General features: G+C 42.5%; 1 long non-coding RNA gene and 1 other non-coding gene across 2 annotated transcripts; both read left to right on the forward strand.

The window, feature by feature from the left end:
• The first annotated feature begins 949 nt into the window (after nucleotides 1-949).
• LOC139029691 (uncharacterized) lies at nucleotides 950-11169 on the forward strand. The gene is made up of 2 exons (XR_011481889.1): nucleotides 950-2399; nucleotides 10812-11169. It is a non-coding gene; the product is annotated as an uncharacterized lncRNA (long non-coding RNA).
• LOC139029736 (U6 spliceosomal RNA) lies at nucleotides 4064-4170 on the forward strand. The gene has a single exon (XR_011481941.1). It is a non-coding gene; the product is annotated as a U6 spliceosomal RNA (small nuclear RNA).
• Nucleotides 11170-21376: the final 10207 nt, after the last annotated feature.

The raw sequence follows: 21376 nt of genomic DNA on the forward strand, positions 1-21376 counted from the left end.
TCTGTGCCATTGCCTTTTCTGGACAGAAATTAAATCATATATGCCTTTAGTTTTGACGTCGCCTCTTATCTCCGATGAGAAATTCCAGATTCAACCTCAGCTCTATGGAAACTTGCTGGCCAGACATGGGTTCACATAACTGGTAAATGACAGAGCTCTGATTCAAGTCCAAGTCTCGTGATTCCAAATTCTTTCCACTCCCTCCTGCTTTCCTGATCTGGATACAATTGCAATGATGAATGGAAAATTTAGTGATGGCCATTTAAAAAGCCTCAGAGATCACTGGCCTTCTGGGTCTTGACGCCGAACTCGTAACTGCTCAGCCACCAGTGTATTAGTCGCTCAGTCGTGTCCAGCTCTTTGCGACCCCATGGACTGAAGCCCGCCCCGGGCTCCTCTGTCCACGGCATTCTCTAGGCCAGAATACTGGAGTGGGTTGCCATTTCCTTCTCCAGCTCAGCCACCAGAGGGTGCCCCAAAGATCTTTAAATTGGCTTTTGCTTGTCACAATTGGGCATCGTAGGAAACAGAGTGTGAATTGTGACCTGTGCGACCTCTCCATGTAGGATTTTTCTTACAGGATTTTCCCTCTCTGGGAAATCGCAGATAACAATGGAGAATAAAAGCTGCTGCTGCTGCTAAGTCACTTCTGTCCTGTCCGACTTTGTGTTACCCCATAGACGGCAGCCCACCAGGCTCCGCCGCCCCTGGAATTTTCCAGGCAAGAACACTGGAGTGAGTTGCCATTTCCTTCTCCAATGCATGCATGCGTGCTAAGTCACTTCAGTCGTGTCCGACTCTGTGCGATCGCATGGACAGCAGCCCACCAGGCTCTTCAGTCCACGGCATTACTGGAGTGGGTTGCCATTTCCTTCCAAATAAAAGCTAAGAAATGTTTTTGGTGCATGTTGAAAAGGTTTGTTGTTTTTTTTTTTTCCAGGTTCTCAGGCCAAGATTTCTTTTTTTAATAGAATAAAAAGGGAAACTACAGACTTGGTTTGGGAAGCTGGTGAAACATTAAGTTATGACAATCCAGCATGACAGACATCCATTAATCATAATATTAAGGTCATTGTGTTAATCTTTTGCATTTTTACAGAACTAAATTGATTGTTTGAGGGAAGGGAACTGGAAACATGTTTTCAAATTGTTACCCGAGTGCATTATCTATGTAGCTAGAATTAACTGGATAATAATTCAATATGAAAACTGAATTTATCTTTGAGAAGTAATTTTTTTGTGACATGTACCCAGCTATCTGGATGGATGGATGAATGGACAGGGGCTGATCAACAGCGAGGATGGGAGCTCCTGGGAGGATCTTCAGGGGAACGTGATGATTGTCCTAAGCACCACACCTGGCAGTTGTCAAAGTCTCTGGAGCCATGTGTCTGGTGGTGCTGTGTCCCTGTGCCCACCACGAACCGTGTGCTCCCCAGAACCTGGACTACAGTTATGGAACCAGGATTAGACAAGAGCCAGTCAAAACCTTTCATTAACTGGAACCAGGGGTTGAGAACTGACTCACCACAAATGGGAAGTTGTGTCTTTTATGCTTATCCTTTTCTTGACAGCTAAGCCAGGTCTGAAAACCCTGCGTTTAAGAGATGACATTGAAAGGAGGGTGCTTAGAATTTCAAAAAATGGCAAATCTTCAAGTACTTTCAAAGCATCTAAATCTATGCAATGAATTAATATGCTAACGAGGGGCACAGTATTCTGGTCACCTCAGTAGGGTCGCCACCCACCTGAATAAGGCAACATTTTTATCATGAGTTTCCATCCCCAAATGGGAGGCCACTAAAACCCGAGCCACCTGCTACTCTCTGCCTAGAAAATCTTGTGTCTATATAAACTGATGAAACTGGGATGCTGAAATAGCAGTTTATTGTGGAAAAAAAACATATATTACAGAAAATTTACTGTTTTAACCATTTTTAAGTGCAGGATTCACTGACAATAAGTGTATACACAGTGTTGTGTAAACATCACCACTACCCATCTCCAGAACTTTTTCATCTCTGTACCATTGAACAAGAACGCCCCCCCTCCCTTCCCCAGTAGTCCCTGGTAACCATGAAATATCACTATTATAAGCACATTCATTTAGTAGGCCTGGGGATGAGAAAGCCATTTTACAAAAAGGAAAAGAGGGGGAATTACAAAATGGCAAAACTCTGCAGAAGCCATTATAGTGAAAATCATGACTCTGTCCATCTTTTCCTAACACAGAATGAACGTCAGGATCGGCCTGGGATGTGAATCGCAGCTGCATACAGTCAGGAAAGATGATGCTCTGTCCTAGATGTGTTTGCTGAGTTCAGGGGGCACTCCCACAAAGCCAGGAAGTCGCTGAAATCTCCTGAGGCCCCAGAGAGGCCCAGGCAAGGCTGGGAGGTGTGGGTGTCTGCCTGGGGTCGGTGTGTGTGGGGGGGGGCCCAGGTTACAATCTCAACCTAAAACTTTACACTAATCATCTGAACTCCGAACATTTTTCCAAAGCTAAAAATTTAATTACTAGCCAAAAGAGGGTAGTTCTAGTGTTTGAAACACCTACACAATTCCTTCTTAAATAAAATTCAATCTCTCAGCCTACCACAATTCATACTTTTTTAAAAAGCACCTAAAGAAAAACAGTGTTAATGAACTCTCTTAAATTCGGACTCACAGGGTCTCCTCTTTTGTGCTTTGTTTACAGTCTTGGGCACTTACTCTAACTGGCCCCTTTCAGAGACCTAGCTTCTTCTGAAAGCACATGGATTTCCTTGTGAAGGAAATACACTTAAAGCCTTTCTGGCTCCCTTCCCCTAAGGCGTTTTGCTAATGTGTACCAGAACATTCTTGAAAGGAGAAAAGAAGGAAAAGAGAAAGAAATGCTTTGTCAGAAAAGGGTCTGCCTTTGGGCATAGCTAGCACAACTGCCTCCTATTAATCTGCAACCTAGTTAAGAGAACCAGAAATAATTTACTGTGTGTGGTGCTTCCTATAATAACAGCTATCATGCATTTGAGCACTTGCTATGTGCCAAGTACCATGCTACATTTTTTTCTACGGATTATCTCATTTGCTCAGTACAACTACCCAATAAGATAGGAATTATTTATATGGATATTACCTATACTGAGGGCTTCCCTGGTTGCTCAGCTGGTAAAGAATCCACCTGCAATGCAGGAGACCCTGGTTCAATTACTGGGCTGGAAAGATCCCCTGGAGAAGGGATAGGCTACCCACTCCTGCATTCTTGGGCTTCCCCGGTGGCTCAGATGGTAAAGATTCCACCTGCAATGAGGAACACCTGGGTTTGATCCCTGGGTTGGAAAGATCCCCTGGAGGGGGGCATGACAACCCACTCCAGTGTTCATGCCTGGAGAATCGCCATGGACAAAGGAGCCCATGGGGTCTCGAAGAGTCAGACATGACTGAGCGACTAAGCGCATGTGTGCACATGTGCGCACACACACACACACACACACACACACACACACATCCCTATCCTGAGGAACCTGAGGCTTTAAAGACTTTAAGCAACTTGACCAGATTCACACAGCAAATGAATAGTTGAGCCAGAATTTGAACTCTAACTAATCTGACTCCAGGAGCCTCCATGAATTAAATTACACTGACTCAATTCATGCAAAATCCCAGTGAGATGTTAACTTATGTTTTACCCATGAGGAAATTGGAGATTAGAGTGGTTGATTGATCAGCCCAAGGTTGCATTTATGTGATTGAATAGAGAGTGAGACCTAGTGTTTTGGGCTCTCAAGCCCTTGTTCTTTCCGTTAAACACATGAGTTCTGTTCCCCTGTGTGCATGCTAAGTAACTTCAGTCATGCCTAACTCTTTGCGACCCTATGGACCATAGCCCGCCAGGCTCCTCTGTCCATGGGATTCTCCAGGCAAGGATACTGAAGTGGGTTGCCATGCCCTCCTCTAGAGGACCTTCCCGACCCAGGGATCAAACCCACAACTCATGTCTTCGGCATTGGCAGGCAGGTTCATTACCGCTAGTGTCACTTGGGAAGCCCCCGGCTCCCCTAGGTCACTTTAAAAACAAAAGGAAGTGCTCGCTTCGGCAGCACATATACTAAAATTGGAACAATACAGAGAAGATTAGGATGGCCCCTGCGCAAGGATGACACGCAAATTCGTGAAGCGTTCCATATTTTTGTAGATAAATGAAAGCAAATATGGACTGAATCTGCGTGTTGATCAGTGTTTGAGAAAAATGCAGAAGGAACTTTTATATATTTGACAGTGTAGGAAGTTATCTATTCCTAATATAATTACTGTAGTACTCTTGTCAAAAGCAAGAGTTTCAAACTTAATGTGGAAATAAACCCAACTGTACATGAAAAAAAAAAAAAAAAAAAGGGAAATTGAATTGATGTACTGTGGGAGTGGTTTAGTGGCAGGTTATCCCTCCCACCAACCTTCTACTTCTAGGAAGGTTCCAGGGTCTGTGTGGATTCCCCACCTCTCCCCACAGCCTCCTGAAGCCACTTGACACAAATTGGATGAACAAGGTTCATAAAGGAATGAAAATAATACAAGTTGTAGGGTTTGTTTACACGCTCTTTGGCACTGATAGGAACCACCAAGCGACAGATGGTGTTGATCCAGATGAAAGAACAGAGAACTTGTGATAATGAATTTACAAGTGTTATATGGAAAGTTTAAGTGCTATTACCCCAAAGCATTTGTTTGTTTCTTTCAGGCAAAGCATCTCCAACAATCTAAACTATAATTTAAGACAGGAGTGTTTCTTTACACTCCATGAAATTCTAGCAAACTTACTTTTCAAACCAAACTGCAATGCCAAATTTTGACTAAGAAAAAATATACAAATATATATATATTTTAAATTTTTATCCCAGGATGTTAATTGTTATCTGTGTGGCTGTTAGGAGAAAAAAAAATATTTATAATCATCTGAAAATGAACAATACTCTCAGGGAGCTGATCAACTAATAATCATGGAAAACCTATGTTCAGTAAATTTTAAAGATAGCCTATGGTGATATCATTTAAAATGAGCAACTACTTTGGCAAATGTGAATAATTAATGCTTATTTTTCTGTTTTTCAAAAAATTATTTTTCTTGGGGCTTTTCTGGTTGTCCAGTGGTTAGGACTTGGTGCTTTCCACTGCTGTGAGCCCGGGTTCATTCCCTGATCGGGGAATTAAGATCCCTCAAACTGCACGGAGTGGCCAAAAAATTATTTTTTCTTTACTTTGTTTAATTTTTAATTGAGATGTACTTGACATATAGCATTATATCAGTTACAGATGTACAATATAGTGATTTGATATATTTCGTGAAATGGACTCCACACTAAGTCTATTTAACATCCATCTAAGAATTCCTCTCTTAGCAACTTTCAAATACACAATACAGTAGCTCTTGTTTCATGCTGAGATTTAAAGGCCAAGAACAGGATGTTGAGAAAGCAAGATGACTGCTCCAACTAGGTTAGAAAAGATAGTTCCAGAATCCTCTCCAGGGACTGGCAGAGATTCTATCTTTCTCTGGTTAGCAGGGGCAAGAACAGACAGCTAGGACACTGAGCTTCCCTTTGAAGGAGCAGTAAGCAGACAGTGGCTGAAAGCATGTCCTTATCAGAAGCTGCTGTAAGGAAATGCCATCTCATCGCACATGGCACCTAAGCCAGCCGTTTCCAATTGCCTTTGCCCTGAAAGTTTCCACTGGTCTTATTCCAAGAGCCGTTCCCTCTGGGGTAGGGAGGAAATGAAGACATTTAGAAGTGGGTCAGAAAAGTGCCTCAGCCTACTTGCTTCATGTGGCCATCCTTTTTTTTTTTAATTTAAATTATTTTAATTGGAAGCTAATTACTTTACAGTATTGTGGTGGTTTTGCCATACATTGACATGAATTGGCCACGGGTGTACATGTGTTCCCCATCCTGAACCCCCCTCCCACTTCCCTCCCCATCCCATCCCTCGGGGTCATCCCAGTGCAGCGGCTTTGAGTGCTCTGTTTCAGGCATCAAACCTGGACTGGCGATCTATTTCACATATGGTGATATACGTCTCAATGCTATTCTCTCAAATCATCCCACCCTCACCTTCTCCCACAGAGTCCAAAAGTCTGTTCTTTACATCTGTGTCTCTTTTGTTGTCTCAGATATAGGGTCATCATTACCATCTTTCTAAATTCCATATATATGCATTAATATACTGATTTGGTATTTTTCTTTCTGACTTACTTTACTCAGTATAATAGGCTCCAAGTTTCATCCACCTCATTAGAACTGATTCAAATGCATTCTTTTCAATAGCTGAGTAATATTCCATTGTGTATATGTACCACAGCTTTCTTATCCATTCATCTGCCGATGGACATCTAGGTTGCTTCCCTGTTCTGGTTATTGTAAACAGTGCTGCAATGAACATTGGGGTGCACGTGTCCCTTTCAATTCTGGTTTCCTCGGTGGGTATGCCCAGCAGTGGGATTGCTGGGTCATATGGCAGATCTATTTTCAGTTTTTTAAGGAATCCCCACACTGTTCTCCATAGTGGCTGTACATCCTTTTGTTTTCTGGCTTATCTTCATCTTTTCCTGACACTCCCTCTCTTTTAGACTCTCAAGTTTGTATTTTGTTTTTGAGAACCATTGAGCTATTTATTTTTATTGAACTGTAGTTGATTTGCAATATTAGTTTCAGGTGTACAATGTAGTGATTCAATATTTTCATAGATTGCACTTCATTTAAACTTATTATAACATGTTGGCTACAATCCCTGTGCTGAGCATTACATTCTTGTGGCTTATTTATTTCACATGTGGTTGTTTGTACTTCTTAATCCCATCTCTCTTATCTTGCCCCTTCCACTTCCCTCTTCCCAGTGGTAACCACTAGTTTGTTCTCTGTATCTGTTTCTGTTGTGCTATATTCATTTGTTTGTTTTCTTTTTTAGATTCTACACATAAGTGATAATGCACAGTGTTTGTCTTTCTCTGACTTATTTCACAGGCATAATACCCTCCAGGTCCATCTACGTTTGTGTTCGTGAAACTACTCACTCAGACACCACCCACGGTGTTGTCTCCATTCATTCTTTGTCTTTGGCATTTGGCTCTACTTGACTGCGCTGCTCACTGTTTCATTCTACAATGCAGGAACTGACAGAACCCCAGAGTATCTGTCAGGAAGCTCCATCCCAAAGGATGACCTTTAGAAAGAATACCAGAGGTCAGTGGTCAAGATCAGGGCCAGGAAGTCAGATTGTTAGAAAAAAGAAAGTGGAGAGGACAAATGGAAAGTTGGAAATAATAGGAGCACAGACTCACTGGAGACACAGTTGCACTGGAATAAGATAGCTCCCAAAGTGGAGTAACTGAGAACAAGAAGGATTCTTGTGCCAGCTGTCATGCAGAGTGGGGTTAGGGATGCAGGCAGAGTGGAGCTGTAAGCCAGACCCCAAAGAAAAGGCTGGTAAGTCTAACTGGTAGGGCCAAAGAGCTTTGGAGCTAGAGGCTGAGGCTCTGGGCCCATCACTATGGTTCTTAGAGTGATGGAAGTCCTGCTAAGCGAAACACAGGGGTTTAGTTCTGATGTCTAATCCTGCCCACCAGAACTAACCTTTAGATTCTGTACATTATTCATTATTGTGTCAGCCTACCCCTTTGACCTTCAGTCCTCTTAAATCTTCATCATCTGTCTTTATCCTAAATTCATCTTTTGCTTTTCTTTGCAGATCCTCTTTCTCCCTTCAGCATCCCTGCCTTCCTTATTTGCTGTGTTCTGGGGCCTCTGCGCACATTATGTCCATCCCTGTTTGGTGACCACATTCCAGTTCTCTGGCTCGCATAGCCTCCCAGACCATGCTCATGGATATTCCACCGTCACTTCATGAGCTCCACCCTGGACAGTCGGCTCTCATAGCAGATGCTTCTAACAGGGGTGTCACAGTCAGATTGAAATATGGTACCACTCTCCTCCCACCTTTTTGATTCAAGGGATGTTTTTTTTTCTGGTTCATGTCCTGAAGGCTCATGGTCTTTTTAACTCAGAATACAATCACTATATTGGAGTCATCACTTCTCTTAAGTGATTCTATCTGCCAAGGAAATCACTAGACCTTGTCATCACTCACCCTAAGGAGGCAGAGCAGAGCCTCTCAGTCCTGGGACCTCTGGGGATGGTCAAGGTCACCTGCCCAGTAGCCCCTGACCACTAGATTGCTATGAGCACTTTATTTCTTTGATCTTCTACATCTTCAACTCACAGTCGGGGCATTCACAGATTGGTCAGTTCTCATTTATCCAAAATCCCTTGGTTCCTTCTTGTTTACCTAACACGGGACTTTGGAATTTCTTTGTCCCTTTCTGGCATCAACTCATTTCTACATAATACTTTTAGTGTGCACGTGTGCATGCTAAGTCACTTGAGTAGCGTCTAACTCTTTGCAATGTTATGGACTGTAGCCCACCAGGCTCCTCTATCCATGGAATTCTCCAGGCAAGAATACTGGAGTGGGTTGCCATGCCCTCCTCCAGGGTACCTTCCCGATCCAAGGATAGAACCCTCGTCTCATGTCTGCTGCATTGGCAGGCAGGTTCTTTACCGCTAGCACCACCTGGGAAACTCATTCTTTTAGCACAGAGGTCTAAAAAGATTTTACAAATTTTCACTTTGAAATCTAGGCAAGAAATACTACTTTCAAGACACTTGGAAAAATCTTCCAGAAAGAGTGAAATATTAATTATATCTGATATTTATCTGGCCTTCGATATATTAATAGAACAAAGACTATCTTGTTTGCCCAATACGAACAATGCTTTCTCCCATCTCCTTTCTTTTCCAATAAACTTGAATTCCCTTTTAGCTTCTTATTTGTCTTAATATGCAAACTTGGGAAAGGTTTGTGATTTTGAAATGTAGAGACTTTCTGAGAATTGGATGAAAATATTACAGTTTTACAACTTGTCTTAGGAAATAAAGGGTTATGAGAACATTAAGTCCAGAGTTGGATGGACTGGTACACTTTGCAAAAGATGGGGACCTGCATTGAAATGATGTTTATGGCTCACTGAATTATTTTGATACCAGCAAAAACTACCTTGGGAACCTCTAATACATTAAGATTACTTATTCTGTCTGCTATTTCTCACTAATTGTAGGTCTCAAAAGATTACAACTCAAATACTACAAGCTTTGATTTATGAGGGTTGGCATAAGCCAAGCACTTGATGTGTCTTATAAAGTAGTGAGATGTTAAAGCATTTGTGTCATTTGAGAAATCTTAGAATATTCATATTATTTTCTATAATAACTTGTACTTGTGGAGCACTTTACATTTTTCATTACAGATGGGAGTTGAGGTCCCTTATTTCTTTCCCTTCCTCCCCAGAAATAGATACCATAATGAATTTGATATTTAATATTTCTGTGCATGGTTTACATTTGTGTTATATATTAATTTATCCATAAAATACATATAATATTGTTTTACATGCTTTGAAATTCTATCTAGATGTAACATACTATATAAATCCTCTTACAACTTGTGTTTTTTAACTTATTCTTTTAAGACTTAGCCTATTGATTTAGCCTATTGATTCATCAGAGAAGGCAATGGCAACCCACTCCAGTACTCTTGCCTGGAAAACCCCATGGACGGAGGAGCCTGGTAGGCTGCAGTCCATGGGGTCGCGAAGAGTCGGATACGACTGAGCGACTTCCCTTTCCCTTTTCACTTTCATGCATTGAAGAAGGCAATGGCAACCCGCTCCAGTGTCCTTGCCTGGAGAATCCCAGGGACGGGGGAGCCTGGTGGGCTGCCGTCTATGGGGTGGCACAGAGTTGGACACAACTGAAGCAACTTAGCAGCAGCAGCAGCTATTGATTCATGTAACTCCAGTTTATTTATTGAAATTTCTGTATTCTTTTGTATGAATAGACCTCAAATCTGTCTATTCCATCTAAGTTTGAATACTCAGCGTTAAATTTTTCATTGTATTTTCAACTTAACTTTTCATTGTATTTTCAACTTTTTATCTGCTATATCCTTTTCATTACAAACTCTATTTATGCTTCCTTTTTTCCTTAATAAATATTGTCAGAGATTTGTCTACATTTTAGTCTTTTCTAAGAAACATTTTAGGTTTTATTGATTATCTTTATTGTATCTTTGTTTTCTGTTTTCATAGTTTTTGTTCATATCTTTGTTAGTTCTTTCCTCCTGTTTTCTTAGGGTATATTTTGGTGCTAACTTCTCTAATGGAAAATTTAGCTCATTAATTTTCTGTGTTTTCTTCTAATATAGGAGCTGAGAAAAGGAAATACAGAGCCCCCACCCTGCCCATTCTCCTGCCACGGGCCCCAGCTCCATGTTTCTAGGACTCAATCACCACCTTCTATACTGATGGCCCCAGAGAGAAAGCTGAGGCCTGAGAATCTGTTCAGCTGACCTTCTCCTAGGAGGAATAGCAAATCGTCTTCTCCATACACAGCTAGGCTCATGTTTTACTTAAAGTCCAAAACCAATCTCCAGTTTTGTCAAAAGTGAACGCCATATTAAGATATACACATATACATACATATGTATGTGTGCATGTATGTATTCACTTATATATGTGTGTATACATGTGAAAAGAAATCCCAAAGAAAATTAAAAGAATGATTAGTTCAAAGGTCAGTATAATTGTTCCCTCTAGGAAAAAGCGAGGAGATAATATAAAACATGCAGATATTAATTTGTAGAGCAAGTTATTATATCTAAGAGGTAACAGAATCAAGGCCAAAATGAAAGAGCTAATCTTTTTTTTTTTTTTTTTTTGGCCACAGTGCACAGCATGTGGGATCTTAGTTCCCTGACCAGGAATTGAACCTGCTTCCCCTTGCATTGAAAGCTCAGAATCTTAACCACTGGACCACCAGGCAAGTCCTGAAAGAGGGAATCTTTGAAATAAGCAGGGAAACTTTATTTTCTATAAATAATGATGGGAAGGCTGTCTTTTAAAGTTGGGAGTGTAAGGGGGAAGATTGAAGAATTTCACATCAGTCAATTCAGGAAAGTGGGGTAAAGGTCGTCTGCTAAGAGGTCGTGGAGCAGTGGGGTCTGGGTGTCAGGCTCCAGTGTCTGGACCATGGTTTTGCTCAATAAATGTGGGTTGAATAAATGTTGAATAAGAGTTTTAAAAAATTTGGAATAAACTGTTTGGTCATTTGCTAGGAAGTAAACCATGAAAGAAGAAAAGAATGCTTGGACAGCTCTGCAAGTTCAAGTGAGGTTTGTTAGCGTGGAACTATTGTGGTAAAGCCAACTGGCAACCCAGCAGTTGTAAAGAAGAAAGGAAATGGCGGGCTGGGGAAGGAAGAAGTAACAAAAGGGACGCCTTGTAGGGCTTAGTAAAAGCATAATAGACATCTCCAGTCATGGGACCAGGCTGGCTAATGAGGGAAATGAACCAAGAGGAAATGAAACCAGCCTGGGAGGAAGAGAAAGGCTGAGGGCCCAAAGTTCCCCTTCACTGAAGTTTCGCTCTCTACAGGCTCATTCCCATCACTGTACAAACTCTCATCTTTAAACCAAACCAAACAAAGCCCTACTCTTAACCTCAATTTCCCTGCCAGCTGCCACCCCATCTCTCTGTTCTACTTTGCAGAGAATGTCCGTAAAAGTCTCCTCTATTCTTTGTCTCAAACTTCCCTCTTCTTGCTCTCTCCTAAATCCACTCTAGTGAGACTTCTCTCCATGGACACCCCACTGAAACCACTCTGGTCAAGGTCACCAGCGACCTCTATTTTGCTAAACAGAGTGATCAATTCTCAGCTCTCATTTTAGCAGAGCTATCAGTAGCTTTGGATTTAGCTGATCACCTCCTCCTGCTAATGCATTTCTTCTTGGCGTCCAGGGCACCGTACCCTTGGCTTTTCTCCTTCATCTCTGGTACTCCTTCCTCCCTCCTTATTGTTGGTCCTCCTCATTCCCCTGACCTGTCAACCCTGGAGCATCCTAAAGCTGAATCCTTGTGCTTCTTCTCTTCACTATCCACACTCACTCCTTGGCGTTTCTCTCTTGTCCCAAGCCTTTAAATACCATCTATGCCTCCCAAATCTAGATCTCCAAGCCAGAACTGTCCTCTAAAATTCAGACTCCTACATCCATCTCCCATTCACCATAATGGATATCTCAAAGTCAGTCTGTCCATAACTGACCTTCTGATTGTCCAGTCCTTCACTTCTCCTGCATCTGCTCCACCCAGTATTCTACTTCCCAAGCGATTAAATTTACTCTTCCATTTGTTGAAATCAAAAGTCTTAGTGTCAGCCTTTACTCCTTTCTCTGACGTTGCACGTCCAGTCAATTGGCACCTCCTGTAGATGCTTCCAAAATGTATCTAGAATCCAACCATTTTTACTACATTCATTACTGTTGCTCTGAGCCATTATATTTCATCTAGATAATAAACTGGAATGTCTAGAAGAATATTGCCTTGCTTCTACCTTTTCACTTCCCATCAACTCCCCCCAACTTAATCTGCTCTCAACATATCAAAGTGGTCCTTTTAAAGTACGTTGGATGCTACATTCCTCTCTTCTAAAACCTCTAATAGCTTTCCATCACACTCACAGTAAAAACCATATTCCCCTCATTTGCTTACAACATCCTCTACAATCTGCTCTCAAGTTACCTGACCGACCTCATCTTTACCACTCTCCCTGTCTTTCACTTCCTCTGTCTACGGGACTCCTTGCTCTTTCTAGGATACCCCCCAGCCTGCTCCTCATTTCAGGCCTTTGCCATATCTGTCCCATAGCCTCAAATGCTTTTATAGATGCTATGTGGCTGAAGGCTGACTCCCTCACCTCATTTATGCCTTTACTCAAATGTCAATATTTGATTTAAAATCACACCAGTGGTATGCTGGTCAATGTTTATCAGCTGCCTGTTTAAGAAAAGAAGCTGCACTTTGTATGATTTGCAAATTTCTACAGTGCAAATATTTGGCGATTTCAAGTTACCAACATGATGTCACTGAATTGATGCTGCTGAACGTGGAGTCGGGGGAGAGAGGCCACCATCAGCTGATTTTTCCAGAATATGAGTCACTGTCTCACAGAGCATGTTACTTATCACCACGTCCATTGTTTATTCTCTGCCTCTTCCTCATCGTTCCCCCAGGGATTTTTGTCTGTTGTCTTCACTGATGTTTTGTAAGAACAAGGCCTAGTGCAGAGTAGGCTGTCAATATGATGTTAAATGAATGAACGAATTTCCTTAAGAGGGTGATATAGTGTAGTTATAGTAATAATGATCGACCAGGAGAATGTTCAGGCGGAAGACCGTGGTCAGATTTGAAGATCTGTGTAGATAGGACAGATATGAGCATACTGAGGGAGGGCTGAAGTGGAGTGAAATGGAATCAGTGCCTCTGGAGCTGAGACCCTTGTGAGGGAGGCTGGGGAATTCTGAGCAGCTGCCACCTTTATGTAGTTTTTTAAAAAGAATTTGATGGACCTGTGGATAATGTACAATATTATATAAGTTACAGGTGTATAACAGTCACAATTTTAAAGGTTACACTTCATTTATAGTTCTTATAAAATATTAACTATATTTCATGTGTGGTACAATATATTCTTGTAACTTATTTTATACTTAATAGTTTGTAATTCTTAATATTCTACCCCTATATTGCCCCTCACCACTTCCCTCTCCCCGCTAGTAACCACTAATTTGTTCTATCTGTGAGTCTGCTTCTTTTTTGTTATATTCACTAGTTTGCTAGTTGTTATATATCACTAGTATGATATAAGCAATATCATACAGTACTTGTCTTTCTCTGCCTGACTTATTTCACTTAGTATAATGCCCTCCATGTTCATTCATGTTGCTGCAAATGGCAAAATTCCATTCTTTTTATGGTTGAGCAATATATGCAGGTCAGGAAGCAACAGTTAGAACTGGATATGGGACAACAGACTGGTTCCAAATAGGAAAAGGAGTATGTCAAGGCTGTATATTGTCACCCTGCTTATTTAACTTATATGCAGAGTACATCATGAGAAATGCTGGGCTGGAAGAAGCACAAACTGAAATCAAGATTGCTGGAAGAAATATCAATAACCTTAGATATGCTGATGACACCACCCTTATGGCAGAAAGTGAAGAAGAACTAAAAAACCTCTTGATGAAAGTGAAAGAGGAGAGTGAAAAACTTGGCTTAAAGCTCAACATTAAGAAAACTAAGATCATAGCATCTGGTCCCATCACTTCATGGGAAATAGAAGGGGAAACAGTGGAAACAGTGTCAGACTTTATTTTTGGGGGCTCCAAAATCACTGCAGATGGTGATTGCAGCCATGAAATTAAAAGACACTTGCTCCTTGGAAGGAAAGTTATGACCAACCTAGATAGCATATTAAAAAACAGAGACATTACTTTGCCAACAAAGGTCCGTATAGTTAAGGCTATGGTTTTTCCAGTGGTCATGTATGGATGTGAGAGTTGGACTGTGAAGAAAGCTGAGCACCAAAAAATTGATGCTTTTGTTTTTTTTTTTTTTTCCATTTATTTTTATTAGTTGGAGGCTAATTACTTTACATCATTGCAGTAGTTTTTGTCATACATTGAAATGAATTAGCCATGGATTTACATGTATTCCCCATCCCGGTCCCCCTTCCCACCTCCCTCTCCAACCAATCCCTCTGGGTCTTCCCAGTGCACCAGGCCCGAGCACTTGTCTCATGCACCCAACCTGGGCTGGTGATCTGTTTCACCCTAGATAATAAATTGATGCTTTTGAACTGTGGTGTTGGAGAAGACTCTTGAGAGTCCCTTGGACTGCAAGGAGATCTAACCAGTCCATCCTAAAGGAGATCAGTCCTGGGTGTTCATTGGACAGACTGATGCTGAAGCTGAAACTCCAATACTTTGGCCACGTCATGCGAAGAGTTGACTCATTGGAAAAGACCCTGATGCTGGGAGGGATTGGGGGCAGGAGGAGAAGGGGACGACAGAGGATGAGATGGCTGGATGGCATCACCGACTCGATGGGCATGAGTTTGAGTAAACTCTGGGAGTTGGTGATGGACAGGGAGGCCTGGTGTGCTGCGATTCATGGGGTCACAAAGAGTCGGACACAACTGAGCGACTGAACTGAACTGAACTGAATATTCCATTGTGTGTATGTATGTGTGTGTATCACATCTTTTGTATCCATTCATCTGTTGATAGATACTTAGGTTGCTTCTGTATTTTGGCTATTGTAAATAAGGCTGCTAAGAACATTGAGGTGCATATAACTTTTTGAATTAGTGGGAGTTTTTTTGGATATATACCAGGAGTGGAATTGCTGAGTCCTATGGTAGCTCTATTTTTAATTTTTTGAGAAACCTTCATACTGTTTTCAACAGTAACTGCACAATTTACATTCCCACTAATGGTGACATTTATGTAGTTTTAGAACCAACCCCTTTCCTTTGCAGTAAGGAGACATGGTTAGAAACCTCTGGGCTTCATGAGGTTGAGTAGCAGCTCCTTGTTCTGAAGCTTTATATTTAACTTAATGAACATTATTTCAGACTGTCATTATTATGGGTTTGAATAAAAAGAATAAGGTGCATTGAAAATTAACAAAAGAAATTTATAGGTGTGCACTTACTAGAGAGAGAGAGAAAAAAATCTTGAGTTTTAGGAACTCTTTGCTGTCACTCTTCTTTGAATAATCTGCCCGAGAGATTTTCTTTTATTTAGTGAATTTATCAATGCAACACAATCGTCATATCCTGATGCAAGGCCTTGAACATCTGGATTTTTCTCCTCTTACGATGCCTTCTTGACATTTAGAAATTCTATTTACACTGAAGCTTCTAATAAATTGTTTTCCTAATATACCACAGAGATCTATTTCTTCTCCATATATTCACTGACATAGGACCATGAGAGTGTGTTGTTTTTATGAGTTTGAAGCATGATCATTAATTGATGGTCCTGCCCTTTTGAAGCTCAGTGGCATACTGTTTTTCCAAAGGAGATCTTTCATGAATGACGTAAAGGTAAACCACCATTCAATATTCTCCTCTGACGTGTTGCTGGATTTGCTGTTTTAGGTGTAGAGCAGCCAGGGTGGGAAATATTGAAGTTAATTTTATCTACTTATAATTAAAAAAAAAAAAAAGTCATACCCAGTATAAATTTCCAAAAGCAGAAACGAAGGGAAGACCAGACTGCAGGTGATCAGTGTGTGTGCTGGTTCTTGGCGCTGACAATGAGAGCAACCCTCTATAAAGACTCTCCCGAAGGGCAGTAATATTCAGGCTCTCCTAGAGAACCTTTTGCCGCAGCTGTTTATTTTGGCCTGAGAGAGCTGAGTGTGGGCTGTGATGGGGTGGCTGCCGTCAGCAGTGCGGCTGCTGTGAATTCCTTCCCTGACTTGGAATTCTGCTCACCCAGGGCCGGCCTCGCGGCAGGGCCCACTCTCTTCATCCAGGAGGCAGGTTTTGCCCTCTGAGTTCGTGATCCTTGCCCTTCGCCCTGACAGTTTTGCCAGAAGTTTCTGTCTTGCTCACCGTCCACCTCACATGCCCCTCCCCTGCTAGTCCTGTCTGATGGCTCCTAACAAGCTTTCCTTCTCCAAGTAGGGATTCTGCTGATCTGAGCCAGGCTGATGAGACCCAGGCCACAGCTTCACTTCTGCCTGCTGATTCCATGCTGCCCCCTGGCCAGTCACCAGCCCAGAATTTGTCTTAATCACAGTAGGGACCAAGACACGGATGCCACTGGATCAGTCCAAGACAATCCTTCCCAGGAAAAACCTTAAAATCCTCGCCTTAGGAATAAAGTCATTCACCAAATGTTAGTTTGATCACCTTATTTGGGCATCTGCCCTCATGAATCTTATGTGAGGAGTCAGGTTAAAAAAAAAAGTAAATTATAAAGGGACTTCCCTGCTGGTCCAGTGGTTAAGATTCTCTGCTCCCAGTGCAGGGGTCATGGGTTTGATCCCTGGTTGGGGAACTAAAATCATCATGCTACTCAGAGTGGCCAAAATAAATAAATAAGTAAAGTCTCCAGCCATGGGAAAAAAGATTGAAGAGAGGGCTGAGTGCTGTAAAGAAAATGTAACAAAGAGAGGGTAATACCTAGGAGAGGGAGGTCTCAGAGAACATGAAGTTGGGAGTCAGGAGTTCACTTAGAATACAGGGTCCCCTTGTTCATATGCAGTGTATGCCTCAAAACCAAGAATGACAGCAATTCTTGGTACGTGAAACCCTACTGCATATAGGTCAGGCTTTTGTTCATGAAAACAGTCAAATGAAAAAACACAAATGGGAAAGGCAAAGTACAACGTGAATCTGAAATTAAGATAAGCTAAAGGACACAATAAATTCTAAGGGGAAACATATGTACGAGAACGCCCAGCTTCAGGTTAGGGATTCTAATGACTACGGCCGCATCTCTTCCCCAGTTGAGGTGGATGTAAACGCGCACATCCATCAGAGGCTTACCCCTTCTGTCACCTGTGTCCAAACAGAAGGAGCCCGCGTCTGCTTGTCGTCAGAAGCTATCCTGCTCTCGGCCCCTAGGAAGTTCTCCAGCACGAGCGCTCACTCCCCACTGTTGCGCTCAGAAACAGGAGCCAGGGGTCTGTACCTGATCCCAGGACAATCAAGCCAGGGGCCGGCCTGTGAGCCAGCCAAAGGTGATAAGCTCTGCGCCAGCGAGGTGCGTGCTCTCTTTCTGCTACTAGGAAATCTGGTGGCAGGAGAAGCAGAGACTGGGAGAGAGGCTGAAGCACGTTAATGCTTCACCGGAGAGAGGACTCAGCTACGGTGAGTAGGTATTAGCTCTATCTGCCCACTCCTCCCCTCCCATCCCCCTGCCAGCCCTGCGGTGGCTCTGGCTGACGCCCAGGTGTCAGCATCTGTGTCTCTCAGTCTAAAGATCTTATTTCCAGAACTTACAGCAGGCTAGAAGTACGGGGGAATTAGCACCTCTCAGGACCAGTTCTTAATCAATGGCTCACAGGAGGTCCTGTATAAACACTACGCCAGCTCCGTCACCTCTCGGCTTGTTTTCACATCATTGTACCACGAGATGAAGCTTTAGTCACCGCTGCGATAGTGCTTAATCACACATCCTTGATTGCCTGCTGCTACCCCATTCTCTTCCACACCTCTCTACAAGTATTTCCTGTACCTTCCAAGTAAAGTAGTTGCGCTTTAATTCTTGTCTCAGACTTACTTCCCTTAGGAGGCAAGACGAAGGTTCATACCCTGAAGCAATTTGAATCTTGTGCCCCAGTTGCCAAGTATTCACTCCTGAATAAGCGGGGCTTGGCATGTTGAGGTGTTTTTCACTTTTTCCTTTTTTCAGGTGTATCTTTACCCCAGTAAAGATATATCCTTTACTAGTGACCACAAGCCTAAATTCTCAAGTCAGGAAACAGGTATCTGGGGAAAGAAGAAACTGGTGGTTTCTTAAAGATAGAATCATATCCTCTTTTAGGAAGTATTTTTTGTAAATATTTGTTTTGAGCTAGGATGTTCTATTAAAGCAAAGGCAGGTTCCTAGTCAAAATATTTAATTAGGGCTTCAAAACATCCTCTCTTTGTGAATATCCTGTGATTGACGGCCGTATGAGCATGGACAACATAAAAGATAAGAGGTGATTGTCTAGTACAGTCTGCTCATGACACATTTTGGGGAAAAAGCTAATAATCTATGATTTGGGGGGATTCTTTGGGAATAACATATAGTTGGTTGTGTGATGTTTATTTAATAGATGCCACTTAGAGAGGGTCACAGAACCAGGTGATTCTCTTATATTCATTCTGAAGAGAAAACATTTCTCCACAACTTGAATTTAGACCCATGTGCGTGTATGTGTATGAATAGTGATTACACTATGATACGTTCATATTATAAAGTATTATGTACAGGATTCCAGGAAAAATGCAAAAGACCTCTGAATGTCCTGTGTAGCCCACTCTCCTGACTTATCCCCACCTTTCATTGTCTTTGAGGTATTTTTTACTCTAGCTTGTAGAAAATGCTTATAGTGAAAATGACTAATGTCCAAAGAAATGCAACTGTGGTGTCAGGTGCAATTTATTATCATGTGGTGGATCTTGACCAGTTTTGTGGGCATGTTAAATTCATTGCAGCATTTCAGATTGCCTCTCTATGTATGGTACTTTGAATTATTTGAGGTGGCTGTATTAAAAATATCTTACTGGTCCTATCTTTGATTAATTATTCAAATAAAATGTTATATTTGTATTCATTTTATAATAACATGAGTGTCATGATTTTACCCTTTAAAAAATTGCCCTTTGACAATACCACATAAGGGGGTCTAAGAAACCACGTTGTGTGTTAGGATGAATTGTGAGATCAAGCTTCAAAGTGTAGGGGTTTGTCTGGAAATTGTTGGGAAGTAATTTCAGAACCAGAGAACGCCTTTAGGATGAAGACTGCCAGCCTCCCCTGAGAAGGCAGTCTGATGCTGAGTTCAGCTCACTGGCCTGGAATGAAGCAGTGTGTTCAGGGTGAGTGCTGTATGTTCAGTTGCTTCCGTCGTGTCTGACTCTTTGCAACCCACTCTGTCCACAAGATTGTCCAGGCAAGAATACTGGAGTGGGTTGCCATGCCCTCCTTCAAGAGATCTTCCCGACCCAAGAATCACACTGCATCTCCTGCACTGCAGGCAGATTCTTTTTTTACTGCCGAGATAGACTCAAGTTTGGATTCCAAATTTACTAGCTTCATGGCTTTGGGCAAAACTCTTAACCCTTCTACACATCAGTTTTCCCATTTGTAAAACAGCAGTATCTTAGGGTCCTTGGAGGATTAGTTAGTGCACATTATACCCTTCGTGGTGCCTGCACATATATGTGGTAACTAGCTAATGGAGTGGGTTGTCACTTCCTTCTCCAGGGGATCTTCCTGACCCAGGGATCAAAACTGCGTGTCTTGTGTCTCCTGAGTTGGCAGGAGTTTACCAACTTCGCCACCTGAGAAGCCCTGGGCTGCATGGGGGAAATCACCTATTACGAGCTGAGCAGTTGAGGCTTTGGAGGAAACTGAAGTGGCCAGTGTTCTTCCTGACTCTAGAGAGACCAGTGCTGGAGCTTCTAATATAGATTGCAAGGTCTGTGAAGCCAGATTCCGAATTCAGTCAGAGAAGCCACGCAGAGCAGGAAACTGAAAGTTCCACGCTTGGGTTTTGCATCAGTCCAGATGCCTTCTTGCCGGGAGAGGCAAAGATAGGAACTGGCAGCACAGCCCATAGGCCAGACCTGGGAGTTCACAGTGTCAGAGTCAGGAAGCTGGTACAGTCACAAGGCGAGTAGCAAGTCCTCTTTCATTGTAAACTGTGGATGTTGGACTATGATCCCCTAAGGCTGTCCGGCCCAAAGATGAATAAAACAAAGATGAATAAAACTGACAATGCACCCATGCATACATAAATGTGTGTATGCGGGTGCACATGCGCACACACTCACACTGCTTCTGCAAGTGACAGTGAGGGGCAGCCACCAGGCAAATCACACCTGGCAGGAGTGGTGGCAGCAGCAGCTGGCTTTTGAAACCCAGAGTCATGGTGTCTGTGGCTCCATTTCTTCTTTTCACAGGGTTTTGGGGGAAGAATGGATCCCTCACAAGAGAGGAAGGCATGAAAATATACATCAGAGGCCTCTTCCTGTGTGCAAAAGGACACCATCACTGTTCTCTCCGGGGTGCTCTTCTCATTAGATATATTTGCCTGACCCCCTTCTCTTCTGTCTGTCTTTCTTTTGTTTATAGAAGAGTTGAAAAATTCACATGCAATGATTCATACACCCCCTAAAACAGAGTTCTCTGGTTAGCTGGGTAAATCCTCATCTCAAGCTGTCACCTCTTTTGATAAAGTTGAGGTGAGAACCCCTCTCTGGGCAGTAAAATACATATTTTCATTGCTTTTAATGATTTAACTTGATCTTTTATATGTAAGTATTGTATCTTTTAGATTTCATTCTCAATCCTTGGTCTTCCCAAGGCAGAAACTACTGTCACATATGGATATGATTTTGTGGAGGGGGAAGAGGGCCTCGGGCTCAGAGACAGAGAGGCCTCAGGGGCCTTCTGGACTTCATCAGCGTCCTCCGGGAGTCCTCCTGGTCACTGGGGCTCTGCCAGTACCTGCAGCTGAAGCCGGAGGCTGGTGGCCTGAGGCCTGTTCTCTTGGCGGAAGCCTGAGGGCCTGGTGGTCCTCCCTCGCAGACCAGTCCTCCTCTCTGCCCTCACAGGTACTGTGGCCTCTGTGTCTCAGCCAAGTTCTGCACTTGACCTTTGACTTAAGTTGTCCATGCCAAGGCCTCTGCACAGATGTGCCTCTGTGACCATCACGGCAGCTACCGTT

The sequence above is a fragment of the Odocoileus virginianus genome, chromosome 19, assembly GCF_023699985.2.
Source record: "Odocoileus virginianus isolate 20LAN1187 ecotype Illinois chromosome 19, Ovbor_1.2, whole genome shotgun sequence".
Lineage (NCBI taxonomy): Eukaryota > Metazoa > Chordata > Mammalia > Artiodactyla > Cervidae > Odocoileus > Odocoileus virginianus.